The sequence below is a fragment of the Canis lupus genome, chromosome 33 (genome assembly GCF_011100685.1).
Source record: "Canis lupus familiaris isolate Mischka breed German Shepherd chromosome 33, alternate assembly UU_Cfam_GSD_1.0, whole genome shotgun sequence".
NCBI lineage: Eukaryota > Metazoa > Chordata > Mammalia > Carnivora > Canidae > Canis > Canis lupus.
The window spans coordinates 3,005,543-3,029,362 of record NC_049254.1 but is presented as its reverse complement, the minus strand read 5'-3'; the positions used below and the strand labels follow the sequence as shown (position 1 = coordinate 3,029,362).

Here is a 23,820-nt window from a genome sequence, read left to right as displayed (position 1 = left end):
ATCATGGCAATTTCTACATCGAGACAGATGAGGGTTTTGTATACTAATTAATTCACTTGACTATTTTTTTGTTTAGATCTACTAAGGATTTAGAGACAAATCAGATTCCTATCCAGGGAGTTAAGCCTAAAAATTGCCCAAGGCTGAAATAAGCTAACGTATCAGATGATGTGGACTTTAAGGTTTTCATGGGTCTTTTAAAATCATAGATGGAGCATTTGGTACATACTCATTTTCTGTGAAAAATATAATATTCCTTAAAAGAGGACTATGAGCCTTTTTCTTCTTCTGGGTATTGGTGTCCACAAACATTCAGAATGGTCCAGCATTTGACGTGTTGTCATAGGCTGACCTGTAAGACAGCTTCTAACAAAACTAGGCTGTTCCAAACCCCTGGTAATAGAGTTGCTTACCTTTATACCAAGAAGCACCAAAATCTGCATGTGGCCTGGGCCTGGGCGAATTTCGAGGAGTTCATGCTGTGAGACCTGAAGTTTGCATGAGGTTGTCTCAACAACAACAACAACATGTCCATGGGGTCTGAAGTGGATTCATGGGTGCTAAGTGTGTTCCTGACAGGATCAACTGTGCTTTCCTTATTGACGAGCAGAAAATCATGGTGAAAGTGTTGAAGGCACAAACACAGCATCAGAAAGCTAAACAAAAAAAAGGGGGGGCAGGGGATTGAGTAATAAAAAATATAAGTAAATAAATAAATGGACTATGATCCTCAGAATCATTAAAATGAGGACTCAACTAAAGAACTCATAATGCAAAAAAAACTAAAGAATACTGTATTGTCTACTACCTCAAATTCTTCAGTACCAGAAAGTTAAGATAATGAAGAGTGTCAAGAAAAAAAGAAGTGAATCGGCAATTCTTTCTCCCGTTGATCTTCCACTCGTCCTCTTCCCCTCCCCTTGGTCTTCTCCCTCTGCCCTCTCTCTGTTTCACAGGCCAACACACTCCTTTTCTCAGCTGTTCAGACTGTGGCAACAAGGCTTGTCTGAGGAATCCCTCTTAGGGAATTATACCAATCCAGTAACTAGTGGATGCTGTTCCATCCCAGCCACGGTCTGATAACTGGGCTCCAGAGCTTTCCAGAGGATCAACTCAGATGTATTTCACAACGACATTTCCATCAAATTAGTTTTTTTCTCTCTCCAATCTCAAGACATTCCCTGATAAATTTCCTTACCCATATCTTCCCTCTTGAAATCTTTGTCCCAGGAATTTAATCAACAACATGCACACGTATATAAATATACCCATGTTCTAAACACCATCCCACACACACACGCTTATTTCCTTACTTGCCTTTCTCCTATGAGTATTTTTATTTATGCTGAGGTTTGGGAATGTTTGGGAATGAAGAGGAGTACTCTCTACCTTAGACCCTTTCTCTTATAAGACATGTCTTTATGCTTGAATGCTCTCCAATTAGTAATTACTCCAATGCCTAGAAAATAGGGAGCAAACGATAAATATTGATGTTGAGTGATAAGTTGAATGAAGGAATAAAATCTGATTTAAATCAAGCCATCCTCTCTGCTCTCGGTCTTGCAACAATCTTTTTTTTTTTTTTTTTTCAAGTTTTGGAATAGACTGTGCTGTCCAATATAGTAGCTACAGGCAGCTACATAGATTTAAATGTATGTCATTAAAGTTAAATGAAATTTAAAACATTAGCTTTTTCAGCCTCACTAGCCACATTTCAAGTGTACAAAAGCCACATGTAGCTGGCTAGTAGCTATCATACTGGATGCTCGGATCATAGAATATCCCTCCATTGCAGAAAATTCTATTGGAAGACACTTGTTTAGAGATCAAATGTCAAGGAATGGTGTCCTATGGACATAATTTCTTTTTAATGGAGCTTTACAACACTTGAGTGACTTAAGAAAGTTTGGATTTCAAGGTAAGGTGCTTAGCAGAAGTATGGTTGGTGACAGTGTTAAAAAATAGGCTGAATACCTAAAATTATAGTAATATTTTTAAAAGAAAGGCTACCATTGGAGAATCTTAAAAAGAAAAAAAAAAACACAAAATAAACAAACATTTGTAAAAGACATCTGAATTTTGTGGCAAATTAGTTCTTTTTCAAAGATGTATTCTTTAAAGCTAATAAATAAGGACACAAAAAAAGTAAAAATCAATGTTCCCATGATACTTCTTTTAAATCTCAGTTACTAGGTGGAATAGCACGGCTCTTATGTATTTAATCCACTAGCACTGGGCCCATTGTGAAGAGTGCTGTTGCACAATGATCCAAATATGAGGCCAACAGAATTTCAGTATTGTGTATTTTCAGAAGCTTTCTGTCTGGATACACCAAGTGGAGGCAGATTCTTTTTGTCCCAGAGTGCTATGTTATGTACATAGGTACATACACATACACACATTTATTGCATATATAGATGTTAGACATATAGCACGGGTGTATATGTAACTACATGTGTAAATACAATGGATACGCAGTAGATACATAAATCATGGGCCACAGGAAAGGCAGGATTTGTGCAGAGGCATTAATACATTAATGGAGTATTCATAAATCAAAATATTCAGGTACAGGTCTGTATATGGAGGCAAAAGTTCTCATATCACAAAAATGTTCACCAAAGAAGCAGCCACTCAACAGTCTTCTCTCAAACATCCCTCCTCATTTTACACAAAGGCACATCTCTGTCACTCAACTTTAGAAGCCAACAAGCTCCATCATGACAATGGCTCTGTTTGCCATCTATCAAACACTTTTTAAAAATTTGTTCATGTAAGATAATATAATACAAATTAATTTCAAAATGAGACTGCAGAATATTTGAAATGTCATGAAAATTCTAAGCAGCTACTGGTTTGAAACCATCTGCAAGTCCTTTGTAAATGGGAAGCTGTCCGAGATTGATTTATATAAGAATAAATAGGCACGGATAATTCATTAGCTAATTAACTAATCGGTTGATTAGCTAATTGGTTTAGGTAACAAATACTACTCCAGTTTCCATTATTTTCCAAATATTCTAGTTTCTGAGACTAAAACTGTAATAAAACAGGCAAAAATTCCCATCCTCACTGGATCTGATATCCAGTAGGGAGAGGAAGATTCTCTGCTCCTCACCACAGAGACATCTCTGTCCAAGGCAGATGTTCAGGAGGATGGAATTAGGAAATTGACATAATGTGCCTATAGCAAAAATCATCTGCTCAATGATGCTACAAAAATCTCATATGAAGTGAAGGATTATTTCTAGTGCTCCCAAATATTTGCCAAGGAAATTTGGAAAATAAATTAGCAGAGTTAAAACAAGAGATATAATTCACTCCTGAATTGTAAAAATTATAATATTGACTTGAAATTTATGAAAATAAGGTTATAAACATGTTTTTATAATGTTTTCAAAATAGCATATAAAATCAGTTCACCATTGCAGTTATGACATGCAATTGTTAATTTAAAAATAAAAATTAATTTCCATTTTAGATTTCTACTTCCAATTTAATTTTGAAGATAAAGATCTCAAATATTTATTTTTCCTATTCACAATTACATTATGTCTTCATGTTTTTAAAGTTGAGAGACTTTAGTTGGTCTATTCTTATAACAATTTTTTGTTTTGAATTATTATTCAAAATAATTCTATGTTACGTATCATGCCCATGTAAGCATCCCTATAAAAATTTCACTTCTTACATAAATAAAACATGTATCACTATAGACAAATTTCTTCATTACTATTTTCTGACCTTACACCCTAATGGGTTTTAGAACATATCATGTAGTTCATCCTGTTATGTCAACTCTGCTCATTTTATACCTTAAAGACATGTCTCTACCAATCATTATTTTAAACTTCTTAGTCCTCCCTCCGATCTATGAGTCCTTATTTTCTAAAATAATCAGCAAGTTTAATGTCTTGAGATATCTTTCTTGTTCTCTCCTAACCAATTTCCATTTGCAAAGTGTAAATTGACAGAGGTATGTAAGATGAAAGTGATAAACAGCTGGATGCTAGCACAGGAATCATGTATGGCTGCTGGGTTCATGACCTAATACACACACGTGCCCATATACACGCACACATGCATATTTAGAAGCTCTTATAAGTATTATGGGCATACCTTGTTTTATTGTACTTTGCTGTATTTCACGGTGTATTGTAGGGATGGAGGTTCTGCAATTTATCCCGCATAACCGACCACCCCAACCTGCAGGTACTCAGGCCAAAGAATGTTGCGTGTGAGACAAGAGCTGCACGAGTAACCCCAGGGCCTGGTTACTTGACATTCACTGGCCTCTAGGTCAGAAATGGCCCTACTTCTGCTCTGGACGCCTACAGCTATACATTTTGCCTACATCCATCCCCTCCTGTTCCAGGCTGGGCTGGTCCCCCTGGAATGGAATCCGAGAGGGGAGGCAAACACACCCAGCCGGGCTCCTTGAGGCTATAGAGACATGGTAACATAGGAATGCCGCTCACTTCCAACTGCATGTAGGCAAACACATGTTTAACTTCAGACCCCATCATTTGCCCTATCTAAATGGCCCTTGTGGGATGGTCAGTTGGAAATCTCACATGAGGGGAGGACACTCTGCCTAGGTCTCTCTACTGGGACTCCAACCTGGCCTTCTCCACTGGGGTTCCCCAGCTAATGAGGTTGAATGTTCTAAGCACCCAATTTATGTACCTCTGTCTTCATCTCCCTTGCTGCTTACTGTTGCCCTCATCTATGCATAGATTTTCCTACTCTTCTTTCTGTTTCTATTAGATTTTTCAAATACGAATAATGTGTTTTCCCCCTTTCAAAACTGAGAGTATGGCTTCTGTAAGCCTTTTCTTTAGAACACACAGATATGGGATCCCTGGGTGACGCAGCGGTTTGGCGCCTGACTTTGGCCCAGGGTGCGATCCTGGAGACCTGGGATCGAATCCCACGTCAGGCTCCCAGTGCATGGAGCCTGCTTCTCCCTCTGCCTGTGTCTCTGCCTCTCTCTCTCTCTCTCTCTCTCTCTGTGACTATCATAAATTTAAAAAAAAAAACCACAGATACTACACTTTATGCATTTGAAGTCTTGTGGCAACCCTTTGACAAATAAGTCTATCAGCACCATTTTTCTAACATTGGCTCACTTCATGTCCTTATGTAATGTTTTGGTAATTATAATACCTCAATTTTTAATTATATTTTATGGTGATCTATGGTAAGTCATCTTTGATGTTACCATCATAATAATTTGGAGGGGGGCGGGGGACACCACAGATGGTGTTCACACCAGACTTAACTGACAAACATGTGTGTTCTGACTATAGTTGTGGTGGAGTTAGCCAAGAGAGCTAGAATCAGCAGTAGATTCTAAAGATGTGACTGAATTGATACAATCTAATAATAAAACTTTAACAGATGAGAAATTGCTTTTTATGGATGAGCAAAGGAAGTGATTTCTTGAGAATCCACCTTTGGTAAAGATGATATGAAGATCATTGAAATGACAGCAAAGGATTTAGACTATCACATAAACTTAGTTGATAAAGCAGTAGTAGGGTTTGAGAGGATTGACACCAATTTTGAAAGAAGTTCTGCTGTGGGTAATATACTATCAAACAGCATTACGTTGTATAGAGAAATCATTCATGAAAGGAATCAACGCAGCAAACATGGTCTCATGTTAATAAATTGCCACAGCCACCCCAGCTCTCAGCAACTACTTCCCTGATTAAATAGCAAGCATCAACATCAAAGCAACAAAAAAGATTATGACTTGTGGGAATCTCAGATGATGGTTAGCATTCTTTAGCAGTAAAGTATTGTTAGTTAAGGTATATATATTGTTTTTTAAATAAAATTCGACTGCACACTTAATACACTACAGTATAGTGCAAACATAACTTTTATAGGCACTAAGAAACCAAAAGTAAATGATCTGACTCACTTTATTGCAATATTTACTTTATTACAGGGATCTGGAAGCAAGCCCACAATCTCTCTGAGGTGCACCTGCATACATACAGATATCTATGTGGGTGTATATATGTGTGTGTGTCAAGAGAGAATATATAAATGTGATCTTCTCTCTTTAACCTTAACTTGAAGCCAGATATCAGTAATCTTTTTTGCTTAATTCTAAGAGTAAGCTGGAAAAAAACCATGCTTGTATTGAGCATAATTGTCTCCTGTACTGAGCATAACTTAACATATTTTAACATAGTATAAAGCACAAAATAAAGTGAGCACATGGGAAAAAGAAGATGAAGAGAAAAAAGTACAAATTAAGATAATTTTTTTAATGAAATGTAGGTGCTATCTTTATCTCCTACACTAATCTTGTGATCTTCTCTTTTGATCCTATGAAGAATGAGACTGATGTAGGATGAGGAATATAAGACAGTTCATTCAAGCTACTTATGAGTTTTTTTGTTTTCTACCATGTGTCTCACACTTCTCTTCTAGGGTAGGAGAAGACCCCTCTATATTTTCCTCACCATAAAAATATTCTTAACCTCTAAGACACAATTGTGATATTTATGACATGATTCAAGGAAGATCAGGAAACATACACATATATATAATTCAAGAACAATAAGGGCAGTATAACATATTTACAATTTTAAACAAAACATTGCAAATTGACGTTGGGCCTGGAAACAATTACACAGGTTGGGAAAGTATACGTGAAGACCCTAATGCAAGAAGAAAATTAGAACGGAGGACAAGCTAGAGAATAAAAATGAGCATGGTAAGAAACATTGGGAAATTGTTATGCTAAAAGCTAAGGGAATCTACTTATACTAGGGTTCCCCAGAAAAACAGAACCAATAGAAAATAGAATGATGAAGATAGATGGTAGATGGATACAGATTTATTGTGAGGAACTGACTCACACAATTATGAAGCCTAAGTCCCACAAGCTGCCATCTGCAAGCTGAAGGCCCAGGAAAGCCACTGTTATAGTTCCAGTCCAATCCCAAAGGCCTGAGAACTAGGAGAGCCAAATAATGCCAGACTGAGTCCAAAAGCCCCAGAACCAGGGATGCCATATGGACGTCCTCATGCAAAGACAGCTAATTCACACTTCCTCTGGCCTTTTGTAATATTTGGGCCCTCAACAGATTAGATAATGTCTGCTCACCTGTTGAGGAGGATCTTCTTTACTGAGGCTAATGATTAAAATGCTAATCTCTTCTGGAAACACCCAATGGACACACCCGGAAGTGATGTTTTACAAGCTCATTGCTACATCTTTAAAGGGTCTCACAACTGCCTGTATATCTCACTGATAGTTAATATTAAGCCGAATGACAGGCACCAAGGAAGCCTTGTGAAAGTAGTTGTATGCCTAGAAATCGGAAGAAAACTTGTATGATCTAGTACGTTTGGCATGTCCGCTCCCCCTTGAGCACTAAGCATATAACCACCAGCTTCATCCAGCAAGAAAGATAGCTCTTTCTACCCATGGTTCCTGTCCCCGTGCTCCTCAGACAAACTTAAACTAAGTTACACCATAAAAAGTTTTAAGAATTCTTTTTAATTGACTCTGGTGCTCAATGACCCGACAAAAGAATCAGCTGGAATGCATGTGTGGTTTCTTACATTTTCAATTCGACAATCTAAAAGAATCTAACTAAGTGGACAGCTTTTTTTCCAATCTCTAGAATGATAAGAGAATCCATAGTTTCAATAATATTTGGTTCTGTAATAAAATTCCTTCTCATATTCTCATCGTGATTTTGCCAAGTTTTAATCAAAATCATGGGTCTGGTGGGTGACCAACCAATAATATGCATGAGGTGGTAGCTAAAGTACCACAAATTGTGACTGAATTTATTAAATTCATAGATGCAGACAGAGAATTAAATGGCCATTTCTTCAATAAGTGTTGCGTGGGTATGGTATTTTCAGCGCTACATTAAGTGCTGGGAAACAAGGGAAGGGTGCGTGCCTACAGAGACATCACAGTCTAATGGCTGAGTAAGTTCAGAGTAAGTAAGACAATAAAACAGGAGAAGGGGGTCAATGCAGGGGCCACAGGGCCTAGGAGATGGGCACACATTCCCAGTTATTGGCTTGGTAAAGGTTCTCTAGAGAGAGCAATTTCTAGAGAGAGCAATTTCTGGAGAAATCAATTTATTCAGCTAGCTAGGATTGATATTGGTAAAGAAAGAGGAAAAGAAAATTGACACTATAAGAATGTTTAAAAGGAAAAAAATGTGGTGTATTTTGAAAAGAACAGGTAATTCCACATTTATGCTATAAAATGGAAGGGAAACAAATCATTTCTCTGCTGAGTTGGGAAAACAACCTCACAGGATAAAACAAATAATAAAATATACTATTTCCTTCAGATGGTTTTTGCAGGATTTCTTTTCCCTCAGTGTCTGAGGAGCTTGGTCCTCAGATGCCACTTGGAAGAATGAAGAGGCAAATGGGATGAGGAGGGGTGGGCAGCAATAATAATAATAATAATTGAGCAATAATAAAGTTTGTTAAGGTTTAGTACGAAGCTCCCTAAGAGGGAGGGGACCTGAGAAGGTTGTCACTTACAGTTTCTAAGTCTAGGGGACTTAGGAGCTTACTGGTGGGCTGTTTTAGTCTGATTAACCCTCCATTTGCCTGTCACCCAATCTGGTTTTTGTCATCTACCTATCACATGAGAAAGGGTGGAGGGCTCCTTCCAGGATGGTGTAAAAATACTTTTAAGGTTTCCTGGGGCACCTGGGTGGCTCAGTCGGTTAAGCATCTGCCTTCAACTCAGGTCATGACCCCAGGGTCCTGGGGTCGAGCCCCACATCAGCCTGCTCAGTGGGCAGCCTGCTTCTCCCTCTCCACTGCTTGTCTCTTCCATGATCTCTCTTTCTCTCTCAAATAAATAACATCTTAAAAAAAAAAAAAAAAAGATTGTTTCCTCTTAGGGAGGGGGGCTTATGGATATGAAAACAGGTGCTGTAATTAAAAGAATGATCAGAAACTACATAGTCAAGTTAATTATTTTTTAAATTTCATAAGAAAAGTCTGCTTTGCTTTATAGCCACACTCACTATGTAAGTATCTATAAATTATCATGTAAACTCATTATAACAACTTTGAAAAATGATTTTAACATTGTATGCTCTATAAAAAGTGCTGAATGGTAGGTGGTTAGAACAAAATTTGTGTTTTTGTTATATAGAATTCATTTGTCTCTTACCATGTGTAGTTCAAAACCCTATGAGCTCTAGGAATGTAAACTGGTTCATTTAACATGATTAAGTTGAAATATATTTGTAGAACTACATATTTATGGTTATTTTTAAATAAAATCAGTGTTAAAAACTTGTCAACAGAATCATGAGTAGGAGTTTGTCTTTTATTCTGTGAAAAGATGAAAAAGAAATAATGCATAGCAAACATTTGCTAACATATACATAAATAGAAATCTCATCTAACCAGAGAGATGTCCCTTAGGGATTCTATTTAATGTTCTAGAAACAAGTTTTGAATGATGTTCTCTATGCTCTTGGATGTAAAAAAATATTTTCCTCTCAATCTCACTATTTTGATGCTTCATCACAAATTGCCAAACTTCATTTTTCTCCCCATTTTAGTAGTAAAATACTGGTTCTTAAAATTTCTTATTGATAAAGGCAAACCATGTGACACAATGCTGAATAATAAAGTATAATAATCCTTCCAGGGATTATTTTATGGTTAAAAATTGTCTTATTGTTTTGTTTTGTTTTTCCCTTTTTCCTGCCTTCAACCTGAGTATGATGCAGCAACATGCACAAGGAAATAGGTATAGTAAGTGTATATTTAATGTATTAGAAACTGCTACACTATTTCTAATAGGAGTTGTACCATTTCATATCTGCTAGAAATGCATTAAGAATTATAGCTGTTTACCATTCTACAAACACTTGGTATTTTTCAGTATTTTTAAAATTCTCTTTTTTAAATTATTCTATTGGATATTTGGTAGTAACTCACAGTGGTTTTATTTTTTAATCCCCTAACAAGTAATAATTTAGAGCATCTTTTTATCTGCTTATTAGCCTTTCACGTGTCTTTAATTCTTTTACCCACTTTTTGAGTTGTGTGAATTATTACTGAGAGGTAAATGTTATTTATACATTTAACTGTGAACATTCTTGTGCAAGTCTTGATGAATATATATACATATATATTCATTTCTTTTGAAGAAATACGTAGAATGGGAATTTCTGGGTCACAGAGTAAATATAAATTTAGATTGATTAAAGATTTTATTTATTTATTTGACAGAGAGAGAGAGAGGGAGCACAAGCAGGGGGAGCAGCAGAGTCAGAGGGAGAAGCAGGCTCCCCGTTGAGCAGGGAGCCTGATATGGGGCTCAATCCCAGGACCCCAGGATCATGACCTGAGCCAAAGGCAGATGCTTAACCAACTGAGCCACCCAGGTGCTCCTACATTTAGATTTATAAGAAACTGACAAGTAGTTTCCAAAGTGTTATTCAAGATCATTCTTTATGGGTTTCTCAAATTTCTATATTTCTTTCCAGCAAAGACACTGACAGTCTTTGTTCCAGGCTATTTTGCCTGTGTACACACACACACACACACACACACACACACACGTATATAAAGGGAGAGAGAACAGATTTAGAAGATAGAGTTCACTCTCTGTCCAGATTCCTTAAGGATCCAATGTGAAAATATGTCTTCCTAAAAGGTGGAGGTCAGACAGATTTCGTGCACATTATAAAATAATTAAATTCCTAAAGTTTGTGATCCTTCAGTTATGATGTGACCTACTAGACCCATCTATTGGGATCACTCTGCATTACTCTTATGGGACATGGCAGGCAGAGGAAACATGTAAACATGAAGCCTACGCTGCCTAGCTTGCCATTAGTAATAAAGTCATTTATATATGACCCAGAAATCTTGCATTTTCTGCTAGCAGGCAGGAAATTAAATTAAAATGTTAGTTTGCAAGTTGTAGTAAACCTCAGACAGTTTACAATTAAGCGATGATACAATTTTATACTCTCATCAACAATGTATAATGCTATTAAATATTCCCTACTATTTTCCAAATTTGACATTGTTTAATGTATTTTTAAAATATTTGTGCTTGATAAAGAATTTTTAGTTGACTTTTTTTCCATTAAGACCTTAATTTTTCTCCCCTTTTTGGGCTTCCATTGTTTCTGATAAGAAGACCAATCATTTTATTATTATTCTCATTTATGTAGCATTTCTATCAGATGCCTTTGAGACTTATTTCTCTACTTTTTCCAAAGACTAAATTATTACATGCCATATCATTTTATATGTGATTTTCCTGCTAAGAGTTTAAGATTTTTAGAAGTTTTGTCAAATTGGGAAATTTTTAAACATTTTCTTAAATGTGTTTTTAGCCTACCCAAGGTCAATACAAATTGAATATGTATTTGACTGCTTTATATTGATTCATAATTCACTGAAATATTGCTCTTTTTTTTTCTTTTGCCAGGTTTTGAGTTTCTGCATAGTTATTTTTGATCACCAAGTCATTAAGTTCACCAAAGTTTTTTTTCAACAGGATCTAGTTGCTATTTTTATTCAGTAACTTTTAGATTCCCTATCGCATAGTTCTCTACTTAAGAATTTTCTTTACTTCCTTTTTATATCTTCTATTTCTGTCCACATACTTTGTGTTTTTCTTTGAATATTTGAGCAAGTCAATAACACATTTTTTTTTTTTTTTAAGAGACAGAGAGAGTGTGTGTGTGCACAGGCAGTAGGGGGAGAGGCAGTGGGAAAGGAAGAGAGAGAATCCTAAGCTGGGCATGGAGCCTGATGCAGGGCTCAATCTCACTGCCCTGAGATCATGACAGAGCAGAAATCAAGAGTCAGTCACTTAACTGACTGAGCCACCTGGGAACTTTTAGGTTGATAATACTTATAAGTGTTTCAAAATCATGTTTGCAATCCACCATATCTATCATTTCTGTGTCTGTTTGTAATGACTGATTTTTCTCTTGTCAGTCACATTTTCCAATTTCTTCATAATATATTAGCTTTTCTTTTTATTGCAGACCAACAGTTTGAATGTTACATCATTGTATGCAACAGAATTTTGTTTTCTTTTATTTAATGACTGTTTAGTCAGACATTTTGATTATTTATAAATAATTTGATCTTGTTAAGACTTGTCTGTAAGCTCTGTTAAGAACATGTCTTAATTATTCTAATGTTATGTTAACTTTACTACTAAGAAATGCCCTAGCTTATTACTAAATTCCCAAGTATTCAGTGAGGACATTTAAACTTTGTGTAAGTTTGGGAAATGTTTATCTTATAGTATTCCTAACATTTGCTATCTTGCCTCATAGAACATTTCACTCTACATATAAATGTATCAGTATTCAAGCAATAGATTCAAAGATACCTGCTCTGGATATTTGTCATTTATATGTTGAAGTCTTATTCCTAGTGTGATGATATTTGGATGTGGAACCTTTGGGAGTAATTGGGTCATGATGATAGAGCACTCGTGAATGAGATCAGTGTCCTCATAAGAAGATACGTGAAAAAGACAATCTCCCTTTCAATTTATGGGGATATAGCAAGAAGGCATCTGTCTGCAATTAGAAAGATTACTCTTTGAGGAACTAAATAGTCTGGCCCCTTAATCTTGGACTTCCTAGCCTCCACTACAGAGAGAAATTAAAGTCTATTGTTCTAGCCACTCAATCTATAGTATTTTTGTTATAGCAGCCCAAACTAATAAAGACAATACTTTCATGCAGATTTCTGGAGCTCTTATTCTGTGCAGTTCGTTTTTCTATAGGACTCCCATTCCTGTCCACTATTTCTATCCAGAAGACTTCCTGAATTCTAATCTCTGACTCTTCAACTCAGCAAGTCTGCTGTACTTTGCATGGATTTCCTAAATACATTGCTTGGGACATCACCTCAGAAATAAGCCAGAAAAATTGTAGGAGTCTCACCTATGTTTCTCTTTTCTCAGCATCAGAGTTCTTTGCTCCCTGTGGTCCAATGTCTGAAAGTACTTATTTTATATTTTCTCCAGTTTTTTAGTAGCTTATGAAAAGGGGCCACTCTAGTAAGAATTGCTTTCATAGGATGGAAACAAGTCTCTGACACATGTATTTAAGTTAAAAATCAAAATTAAAGTTGAGGGCCAGACCAAGATAGCAATATAAGAGGTCCTCAACTCACCTTCAACCATAGATACAATGTACAGCATGTAGCAATTACCACTGAACAAAATCCAGAAAGTAGTTGAACAACCCCTACACACTAGGCAAGTGAGAATACACTCACATGAAAGTGGGTAGGAAAGGCTGAGACACCCACACCATAAACACCACCTCCAGCACAGTGACATAAAACTAAGAGAGAAACCCCAATGTCCAGTTTTTCCCTGAGCACGTTAGGGTTTGGATCATATAGCTAGTGCCCCAACCTTTAAGACTTCCACCTAAGGCATTTGTTTCCCAATATACCCAGCTCTGAAAGCCAATGAGGCTTGCATCCTTGAGACCCACATGACTATAGCAAACAAAGAGCAGTTGCTAAAAAGTGCATGAGCACTTGTAGCAGCTATTTCCTCAGGCCTCAGTGTATAGGGTACAGGCAAAGTCTGTCCATTGTTCAGTTTTTTCTCTAAAGGGAGTCCAGCTACTTATTTTAAAAGCTATGGCTTAAGGGTCAGGCTTCTAATTTAGCACCTATTTAGGGACTAGCCATAATCTTCCTAAGAGACTGATAAAAATGGTAGACATCTCCAGCTTCTCCCTCTAGCTCATACCAAGACATCAATAACTCCCTGGAAGAGCTTGCATACATCTATGGTTGGCAGCTCTAGGGTCCTACCTGAGGACTCCAGAGAGCCTGGCTCTAATAACCAATGGGGTCTGCATTCATGAACCACACAGGACTGTGGCAAATAAAGAAGCTGTTATTAATGGGCACAAAAGCACCCAAAGAAAATCCAGGACCAGATGGCCATACTGGTGAATTCCACTAAACATTTAGAGAAAGTTAATATAAATTTTGTGCACAGTATAATTAAAAAAAAGAAAAAAGACACCTCCTAACTTATTTTGTGAAGTCAGCATTACTCAGTTGATACCAAAGCCAGACAAGGACACTACAATAAAAGAAAAATATTTAACCTGAGGAGAAAGAATACCACTCAACTTAAATGGCAGCATCAAAAGCTCCCCCAAACTGAATCTGGGTCCTGGAGAAGAAAGTAGTGTCAGAGGACCACGAGCCCTCTGTGGCCTGTGTTTCCAAATAGATACCATTCACATCCAAGTCAATAAACTGGAGAATGATCTGAAGTCGGAGAGCACAAACTCCACAATTAAATATAGAGAAGAAGCTGCATCTGAAAGTTTAGGAAAGTCAGAAAGGTAGAGAGAGGCTTTCTGCAGGAGGAAGGGAGATGTGTGTGAGGAGAGGGCAGAGAAGTGAGCCCTTGCATCAGAGAGCTCACACAGGGAAGACTAATCCCATAATATTTGACTTTAAAAATCAGAGGGGCTGAATTCTGGGAGTTTTTAAAACCAGTGGAACTTGAAGCCTAGAGCTTTAAAATTCAGCTGACTGAGGACAGGGCAAGCCAGGAAGGCAAGTGACAGGTGGGATGCCACCCCTAAAGAGACAGCAGCCTATGCCAGACCCGTCTACATGCTGCTCACAGAGACTCATTTTAGACCTAAAGACACCTACAGATTGAAAGTGAGGAGATAGAAAAATATCTATCACGCAAACAGATGTCAAAAGAAAGGCAAACTCTGGGAAATGAACAAAGGGTTGTGGAAGGGGAGGTGGGTAGGGCGATGGGGTAAGTGCATGATGGACACTGAGGGGGGCACTTGATGGGATGAGCACTGGGTATTATACTATATGTTGGCAAATCGAACTTCAATTAAAAAAAAATAAAAAAATAAAATACATTCATTTAGGAAAAAGAAAAAAAAAGCCAAAGTAGCAATACTTATATTGGACAAAATAAACATTAAAACAAAGATTGTAACAAGAGACAAAGAAAAATGATACATAGTAATAAAGGTGACAATGCAGTAAGAAGATAAAACAATTGTAAATATTTATGCACCCCATATAGGAGAACCTAAATGCATAAAACAGTTCAGAAATATATACCAATCAATAATAATAGGATAATAGTAGGGGACTTTAACACCCATTTATATATCAATGGACAGATCATTTAAACAGAAAATCAACAAGGAGTAATATCTTTAAATGACACACTGGAAAAGGTGGATGTGACAGATATATTCAGAACATCCCATTCTAAAACAGCAGAATACACATTCTTTCCAAGTGTGCATAACATTCTCCAGAAAAGATCACATATTAGCCCATAAGACAAGCCTCAGCAAATTTAAAAAGAGTGAAATCATTCCATGCATCTTTTCTGACCATAATGTTAAGAAACTAGAAGTCAACGACAAGAAAAAAAATCTAGAAAAGCCACAAATATATGGAAGTTAAATAAAATGCTACTAAACAATTAATGGGTCAACCATGAAATAAAGGAAAAAAATCACAAAGTTCATGGAAGCAAATGAAAATGAAAACACAATGGTCCAAAACCTCTGGGATGCAACAAAAGTCATTTTAAGAGGGAAGTTTATAGCAATACAGGCTTGGCTCAAAAAGCAGGAAAAAATGTCAAATAAACGAGTTAGAAAAAGAACAAATGAAGCCTAATGCCAGCAGAATAAAGAAAATGGTAAAGATTAAAGCAGAAATAGATCATAGAGAAACTAAACAAATAATAGAACAGATCAATGAAACTGGGAGTTGGTTCTTTGAAAAAAAAATCAGTAAACTTGGTAAACCTCTAGTCAGAATTTGGTATTTCTCATACCAAAATGAGAAAAAGAAACAAATAAATAAAATTACAAATGAGAGAGGAGAAACAATAACCAACAGCACAGAAATACAATTATAAGACAATACTATGTAAAAATATATGCCAGCAAATTGGACAACCTAGAAGAAATGGATAAATTCCTAGAAACATAAACTACAGAAACTGATCAGGAAGAAGTAGAAAATTTGAACAGATTGATAACCAGCAAATAGAATAAATCAGTACTCAAAAAACAAAAGTCCCAACAAACAGATGGTTTCACAGGCAAATTCTATCAAACATTTAAAGAAGCCTTACTGCCCATTCTTAAACTATTTCAAAAAATAGAAAAGGAATGAAAACTTTCAAGTTCATTCTATGAGGCCAGCATTATCCTGATGCCAAAACCAGATAAAGACACCACTAAAAAAGAGAATCACAGACGAATATCCCTGATGAACACAGATGTGAAAATCCTCAGTAAAATACTAGTAAAACAAATCTAACAATAGACTTAAAAAAAATCATTCATCACAACCAAGTGGGATTTATTCCTGGGTTGCAAGGTTTGCTCAATACTCACAATCACTCAATGTGACATATCACATCAATAAGAAAAAGGATAAGAACCATATGATCATTTAATTAGAGGCAGAAAAAGCATTTGACAGAATGCAACATCCATACAAGGTAAAAACCCTTAATAAAGTGAGTTTAGAGAGAACATACCTTAATGTAATAAAGACCATATGGGAAAACCTACAAGTAACATCACCCTCAGGGGGAAAAAACTGAGAGCTTCCCTCCAAGATCCGGAACAAGATAAGGATGTCCACTCTCACCACTTTTATTCAAGAGAGTACTGGGAATCCCAGCCACAACAGATTGACAACAGATAGAAATAAAGACATCCAAATTGTTAAGGAAGAAGTAAAATTTTCACTGCTGACAGTTGGCATGATACTCTGCATAGAAAACCTGAAAGACTCCACCAAAAAAACTACTAGAACTGATAAACAAGTTCAGTAAAGTCTCAGGATACAAAATCAATGTATCTGTTGCATTTCTATACATCAACAATAAAGGAGCAGAAAGAGAAACTAGGAAAACAGTCTCATTTACAATATCACCAAAAATAATATGATACCCAGGAATAAATCTAACCAAAGGGGTGATGAAAGACCTGTCCTCTAAAACCATAAAACCCTGATGAAAGAAATGGAAGATGACATAAAGAAATGGAAAGAAATTCTATGCTCATGGATTGGAAGAATCAATAATGTTAAAATGTCTATACTACCCAAAGCATTCTATGCATTTAATGCGCTCTTTAACAAAATACCACTAGCATTTTTCACAGGACTGGAACAATTCTAAAATTTGTTTGGAACCACAAAAGACTCTGAATAGACAAATAAATCTTGAAAAGGAAAATCAAAGCAAAAGGCATCACAATTCCAGACTTTAAGTTATATTACAGAACTGTGGTACTCAAAAAAGTATGATATTGGCAGAACAATAGACACATAGATCAATAGAAAGAGTAGGAAACCCAGAAGTAAATCCACAATTATATGATCAATTGGTCTTCCAGAAAGCAGGAAAGATTACCCAATGTGAAAGGGACAGTCTCTTCAACAAACAATATTGAGAAAACTGAACAACATGCAGAAGAAAAAAAAAACTGGACCACTTTCTTACAACACACACAAAAATAAATTCAATATGGATTAAAGACCTAAATGCAAGACCTGAAACCATAAAGATCCTATAAGAGGACAAGGTAGTAACCTCTTTGACATTGGCCAGAGCACCCTTTATCTAGATATGTTTCGTGAAGTAAGGGAAACAAAAGCAAAAATAAACTATGGGGACTTCATCAAAAGAAAAAGGTTCTGCACAGCAAAGGAAACAATCAACAGAACTAAAAGGCAACCTATGGAATGGGAGAAGATATTTGCGAATGACGTATCTGATAAAGTTTTAGCATCCAAGTTATATAGAGAATTTATATAGCTCAACACTCTAAAAACAGATCATCTAATTAGAAAATGGACAGAATACAGGAACATATATTTCTCCAAAGAAGACAGATGGCCAACAGACATATGAAAAGATGTTCATCATCACTTACCATCAGGGAAATGCAAATCAAAACTACAATGAGATATTACCTCACATTGTCAGGATGGCTAAAATCAACAACACAAGAAATAACAGGTGTTGACAAGGCTATGGAGAGAAAGGAGAAAAAGGAATCCTCCTGCACTGTGGGTGGGAATGCAAACTGAGGCAGCCACACTGGAGAACAGTATGGATGTCCCTCAAAAAAGTTATAAAAGAGCCTGTGTTCCACTACTAGCAATCACACTACTGGGTATTCACGCAAAGAATGCAAAAAAAACATGAATTCATAGGGATTCATAGGGATACATAATGTATCCCTATGAATTCCTATGTTTATAGGAATAAACACTCCTATGTTTATAGCAGCATTATTTAAAGTAGCCCAGATATGGTAACAACTCAAGTGTCCATCAAATGATGAATAGATAAAGATGGGGTATAGATAGACAATGGAATATTTCCAACCATAAAAAGACCAAAATCTTGCCATTTGCAATGACATGGATGGAGCTAGAGTATAATTCTAAGCAAAATAAATCATCAGAGAAAGACATATGATTTCATTCATATGCGGAATTTAAGAGACAAAACAAATAACCAAAGGGAAAAAGAGAGAGAGAGAGACCAAGATAAAGAGTCTTAGTTAAAGAGAACAAATGGATGGTTACCAGAGGGGTGAGGTTGGAGTAATGGGTTAAATAGGTGATGGGGATTAAGGAGTGCACTTGTTGTGATGAGCCCTGGGTGATGTATGGAATTGCTGAATCACTGTACTGCATATCTGAAACTAATATAACATTATGTTAACTAACTGGAATTAGAATAAAAAGTTTAAAAAAAAAGAAAAGAAAAGAAATAAAAAGAAAGAAAGGAAAAGGAAAAAAAGAAAGTATGCATTGAAATAAAAGAGAAGGAATAAAGGGAGGAAGGAAGGAAAGCAACAAAAGAACAAAGGAAGAAACAGAATTATAGGCCAATCTCTCTGGTAAGCATAGATGCAGAATTCTCCAACAAAATATTAGCAAACTAAAGTCAGTGATATTAAAAGAATCATACATGTCATGTGGGATGTACTTTAGGAATACAAAGATGGTTCAACACCTACAAATCAATAAATATGATATACAGCATCTAAATAAACTATAAAAATCATATAGTTATTGGAGTAGAGGCAGAAAATATTTGATAAAATTCACCATCTTTCCATTATATAAACTCCCTCCACTGGATAAGAAGGGGAATATACCTGAACATATTAAAGGCCATATATTACAAACCCAGAGCTAACTGCCTGTTTAATACTGAAAAGCTGAAAGCTTTTCCTCTAAGATTATAAACAAAGCAAAGATGCCCACTTTTACTGCCTTTCTTCACTATAGTACTAGAAGTCCTAGGAAGAGCAATAAAAGAAAGTAAAAGACATAAAAATCAGAAAGAAGCAAAGTTCTCTCTATTAGCAGCTGATATGATACATATATAAAAAACTCCAACATTTAAGAAAAAAACTGTCATAAATAATAAAGCTTTAAATATATTTGTAGGATACAAAATGAATATAAAAGCCAGTTGTGTTTCTATCATTAACAATGGACTATCTGAAAGAAAATTAAGAAAAGAATTCCATTTACAATAGAATCAAAAAGAATAAAGTATTTAGGAATAAATTTAACCAAGTGAAATATCTATATGCAGAAAACTTTAAGGCTTTGATGAAAGAAATAGAGAAAAACACACAAAAAAGAAAATAGATTGCATGTTTACAAATTGGAAGAATTAATATTGTTAAAATTATCCATACTACTGAAAGCAATCTACAGATTTAATTAAATTTCTATCAAAACTCCAATGATTATTTTTTATAGAAGTAGACCAAACCATCCAAAAAAATCTATAAAACCACAGAAGATTCCCAATAGCCAAGGTGATTTCAAGAAGGAACAAATCAGAAGGCATCAACTTTCTGATTTCAATCTATATTTCAAAGCTTTAATAATCAAACAGTATGTCATTGGCTTAAGAAAAGATGTATTGATCGTGGGACAGAATCTAGGGAACCTAGAAACAAACTCATGCATTTATGGACAATTAATTTTCCACAGTTTCCAAGAATACAAAAGAGGGAAAGAGTGGGGTACGTGGTGGCTCCGTTGGGTAAGGGTCCAACTCTTGGTTTTGGCTCAGGGCTGTGAGATGGAGCCATACCTCGGGCTTCACACTGGGTTGGAGCCTGTTTCAGATTCTCTCTCTCCCCTTCTGCCCCCACCCTCCCTCTGGAAAGACAGAGAGAAGAAGGGGAGGGAGGAGAGGGTGGGGGGGAGAGAGGTAGGCCTCATAGAGCCAGAGGGTGGTTGCCCGGGGCTGGGGGTGCAGGGAAAATAGGGAAAGGTTGTGGAAAAGGGACAAACTCTAAGCTGTGGGATGAAGAAAGGCTGAGCGCTGAATGTGTCACCTGGCCACATAGCTGGTAACACTGTGTGGTATGAGGGAGATTTGCCTAAGAGTAGAACTTAAATGTTCACACGCATGAAGTTTCGTGATGGACATATTAACACTGGGGGAGTCTTTTCACAATGAGTACGTGTATCGGATCAAAATCACCACATTTTATGCTGTATCTGACAACTGTCAGTTATAATGCAAGAAAGGTGAAAAAAAATAACAGTCACAAAAACAGCAACTACATGTTCACGCGAACTGTGATCTAGACAATTTATTGTATTAAACTTTCCTCCACAACAAGACAAAAGTATGAGTAACTCTAAAATCCTGATAGGACATTCGCTTATTTACATAATGAATTTACAACTTAATCTGAAAAAAGTGTAGTTATGATACTTTTTTTTTTAGCATTTCTTTCGATGTTTTTGGATGTGTAAATTATATTGTCTATTTGTTTCCTACCTCCTAAAATATAACTTAAAAATCAAACTCTTAAATAAATTTTTAATGATATTTGTCAAGGGATTATTCCCAAGGGTGCATTTTAAATGCTATTTTCAGAAGTAGAAGAAAAAAACATATAACTCTCAATTGTCACCATTAATAAAATTAAACGATGTGTCTGCTTAATTTATTGACTGTGTCAGAAATGATTATGATGGGGGAGTGAAGGGAAAGGAAACACTATGCAAAATAAGGGTAGAACCGGAGGATTTGAAGAGCTAAATCTGTTTAATATTCATATAACATAAAAAGTGAGACCGAGTGATAGGAAATAAGAATATAAAGACAGCCAGGAACAACATCATGAAACTGTCTCGTTATAATATTGTCAAATAAATCTATGGTGCATCACAGAGGATAAAATTTCTATTTTTATTTTTAATATTTTTCAATATTGATTTTGAAATATCTCACTCCCGGCTAATAGCCTCCATAAAAACATGGACTATATCTTAAGGATGTTTGCATTTCTTGTGCCCAGCATGAATCCCAGAATGTAGCTTCATAGTCATTGAATGAAAAAAATAAATTAACAAACGAATAGATAAATGAATGTGTATTATATGGTGAGTAGAATATTGAACTACAATTCATGTGGCTGTTATAAATAACCCTGAGAAATACTTATGGAAAAGTAGCCTGGATAAGAGACAAATTGCCTTTCTTTGGGAATTTTACCCAAACCACTCCAACACTCACCCCTGACCGGGCCCCAGCCACCCATCAGCAAATAATTAATTGCTCAGCCTCTTCTCTGGGAATGAAATGGAACCTGACATTATTCTTGTTACAGAATTCTGACTTCGATGCTACTGTTTCAGTGGGGAGGAAAAAAAATTCAAAACTCAGACGTCAATTAAATTAGTTCAGAGTATATGACTTAGATCCACCCAATCATCAAGTCGCTTCAACGTTACAGTAACAGGGATGCGAGGTGTTTGGAACCTCAGACCTTCCACAGGTGACAGGCAACTGGAGGGGCTGACAGTGCAAGGCCTTCAACCCTGCGAGGCCATCGGGGAAGAGAAAGCGTATTTTCTTCCTGACTCTTCGTATTTTTCTGATGAAATTTGACATTTTTTTCCCCTATAACCAGTTCAAGAAGTTCTCATTCCCATTTACCACTACATTTTCCACGGACCCTGGAAAAGGGTCTCTCGAGAAAGCCTCACAACCAGACCAAACGATTATTCAGGCTGCAGAGACAGTCCCCCGTGCAGGGCAAGGGGCAAGACGGAAGAGGCAAATGTGCAAATGTGCTCCCTGCAGGACAATTAATAATGAGAGTAGTCTTTCCCCATCAATACGGCCTGAAAAGCCATAGACACGTATGTGCAAGAAATCCAGCTTTTACAGCAGAACATTAAACAATAACACAAAATGATTTATTTCACAATCTAAGGTTAGCTTCCTCATTTAAAAATGGTAATTAACTTTCTTATCGACTGCTTTCTTGTTTTTTGTTTTTTGGTTTTTTTAAATTACGTTGTAAAAACACGGGACCTTGGAAATATGATACCTGTGATAGCTTTTTGCCTTTATGGAGATTTATGAGCACCTGGACGCCTCGCATAGTTTTTCAATCACTTTCAGAATTCCTGTTACAGGAGAGGCCCCTCCGTGAGGGTTTCTTCTCCTCAAAGTATTCGCAACAAATTTGCTGTAACCGTCGGTTCAGCCAGTCTCCTCTAAAGCAGTCTGTGGTACAAGCACGCTTAGAGGGAAGACAGCTTGTTTTTCTAAGGACTCTATATTGTCAAATTTAATATAAATAAAAATGAAATCAAATGATGCCCCAGTACACTGTGTATGACACTCCGTCCACAACTGCACATATTTTTGCATTTTTTCATAAGGCAATTGTCATCGTAAACCAATTTTCTAGATATCGTGGTCTTGGCAGCCTTCTTTAATATCAATGTCACTCTGAGAGCATTCTTATACTAAATCTTGACATCATGAAGGCCATTAGAAACTAGAACAAAATATTTCTGCCTCCTGAGAGTCATAAACCTGCAAGGGTATTTTGAGGAGGGAATTCATTTCTACCTTTCTTTTAAGAACTATATTTTCCCGTAATTAACCCTGAAAGACTCAGGGCTCAGTGGCATGTTTAAACATTAGTTCAGGGGTGCTTTGGTGGCTCAGACATCAGATTATACCACAGGCCAAAGAGAGAGAAAGAAAGAAACAGAATCAAAACTCATAGGAATCTGAGGGCTTACAGGGCATCTATCAAAGTCCTTTTCTTTTTTTGTTCTATTCTTTCCTGAATTTCAGAGCTACAGGTCCTTTTATATCACAAATAACTTACACTACTTTTGTATCTTGGTGTTTCAGGAAAGTTGTCAGCTCACAGTATTCTTTCTTTACTAGATCTTATTTTTAAATTAAGAGTCCTCAAGTACCTCAAAATTTTAATGGGATTCCCTGACCTCACCATTCTTCAAATGAGACAAAACAAATGGATTCCTTAAATCTGTCCATGGCTTCCTTTTTTTTTGAAAAATGTTAAATATCAGTCAAACCTACTCAGCCACACGGGTTAGAATCAAAATTTAGAAAAACAGTTATCACGGGTTGACTGGGGCAATGAAAAGTCACCTCAGGTAATAATTCCCATATTATGCCAAAACCATGTGGTGCTTATTCTGTTAAATGTATTTATTAACTCAGTCATTTAAAAAAAGTATTTTTAATTATTTCTTTGGAATTGATTTTACATCATCTCTGAGTCAGGAATATTCCTCACAGTTACATTTCCCAGATTTTTCTGGGACAAGGACATCACATAACTATTTTTAAACTTTTTTTTTAAAAAGATTAATCCTTTAGAATGTCTTCCCGAACACAAATTTTTCTTTCATCACTTGAGCCTTGTATTCTTCTCCTCAATC

At 36.2% G+C, this 23,820-nt stretch overlaps 1 pseudogene; it reads left to right on the top strand.

The window, feature by feature from the left end:
• The first annotated feature begins 317 nt into the window (after nt 1-317).
• LOC119877849 lies at nt 318-22,247 on the top strand (annotated as a pseudogene).
• The last annotated feature ends 1,573 nt before the right edge of the window (nt 22,248-23,820 follow it).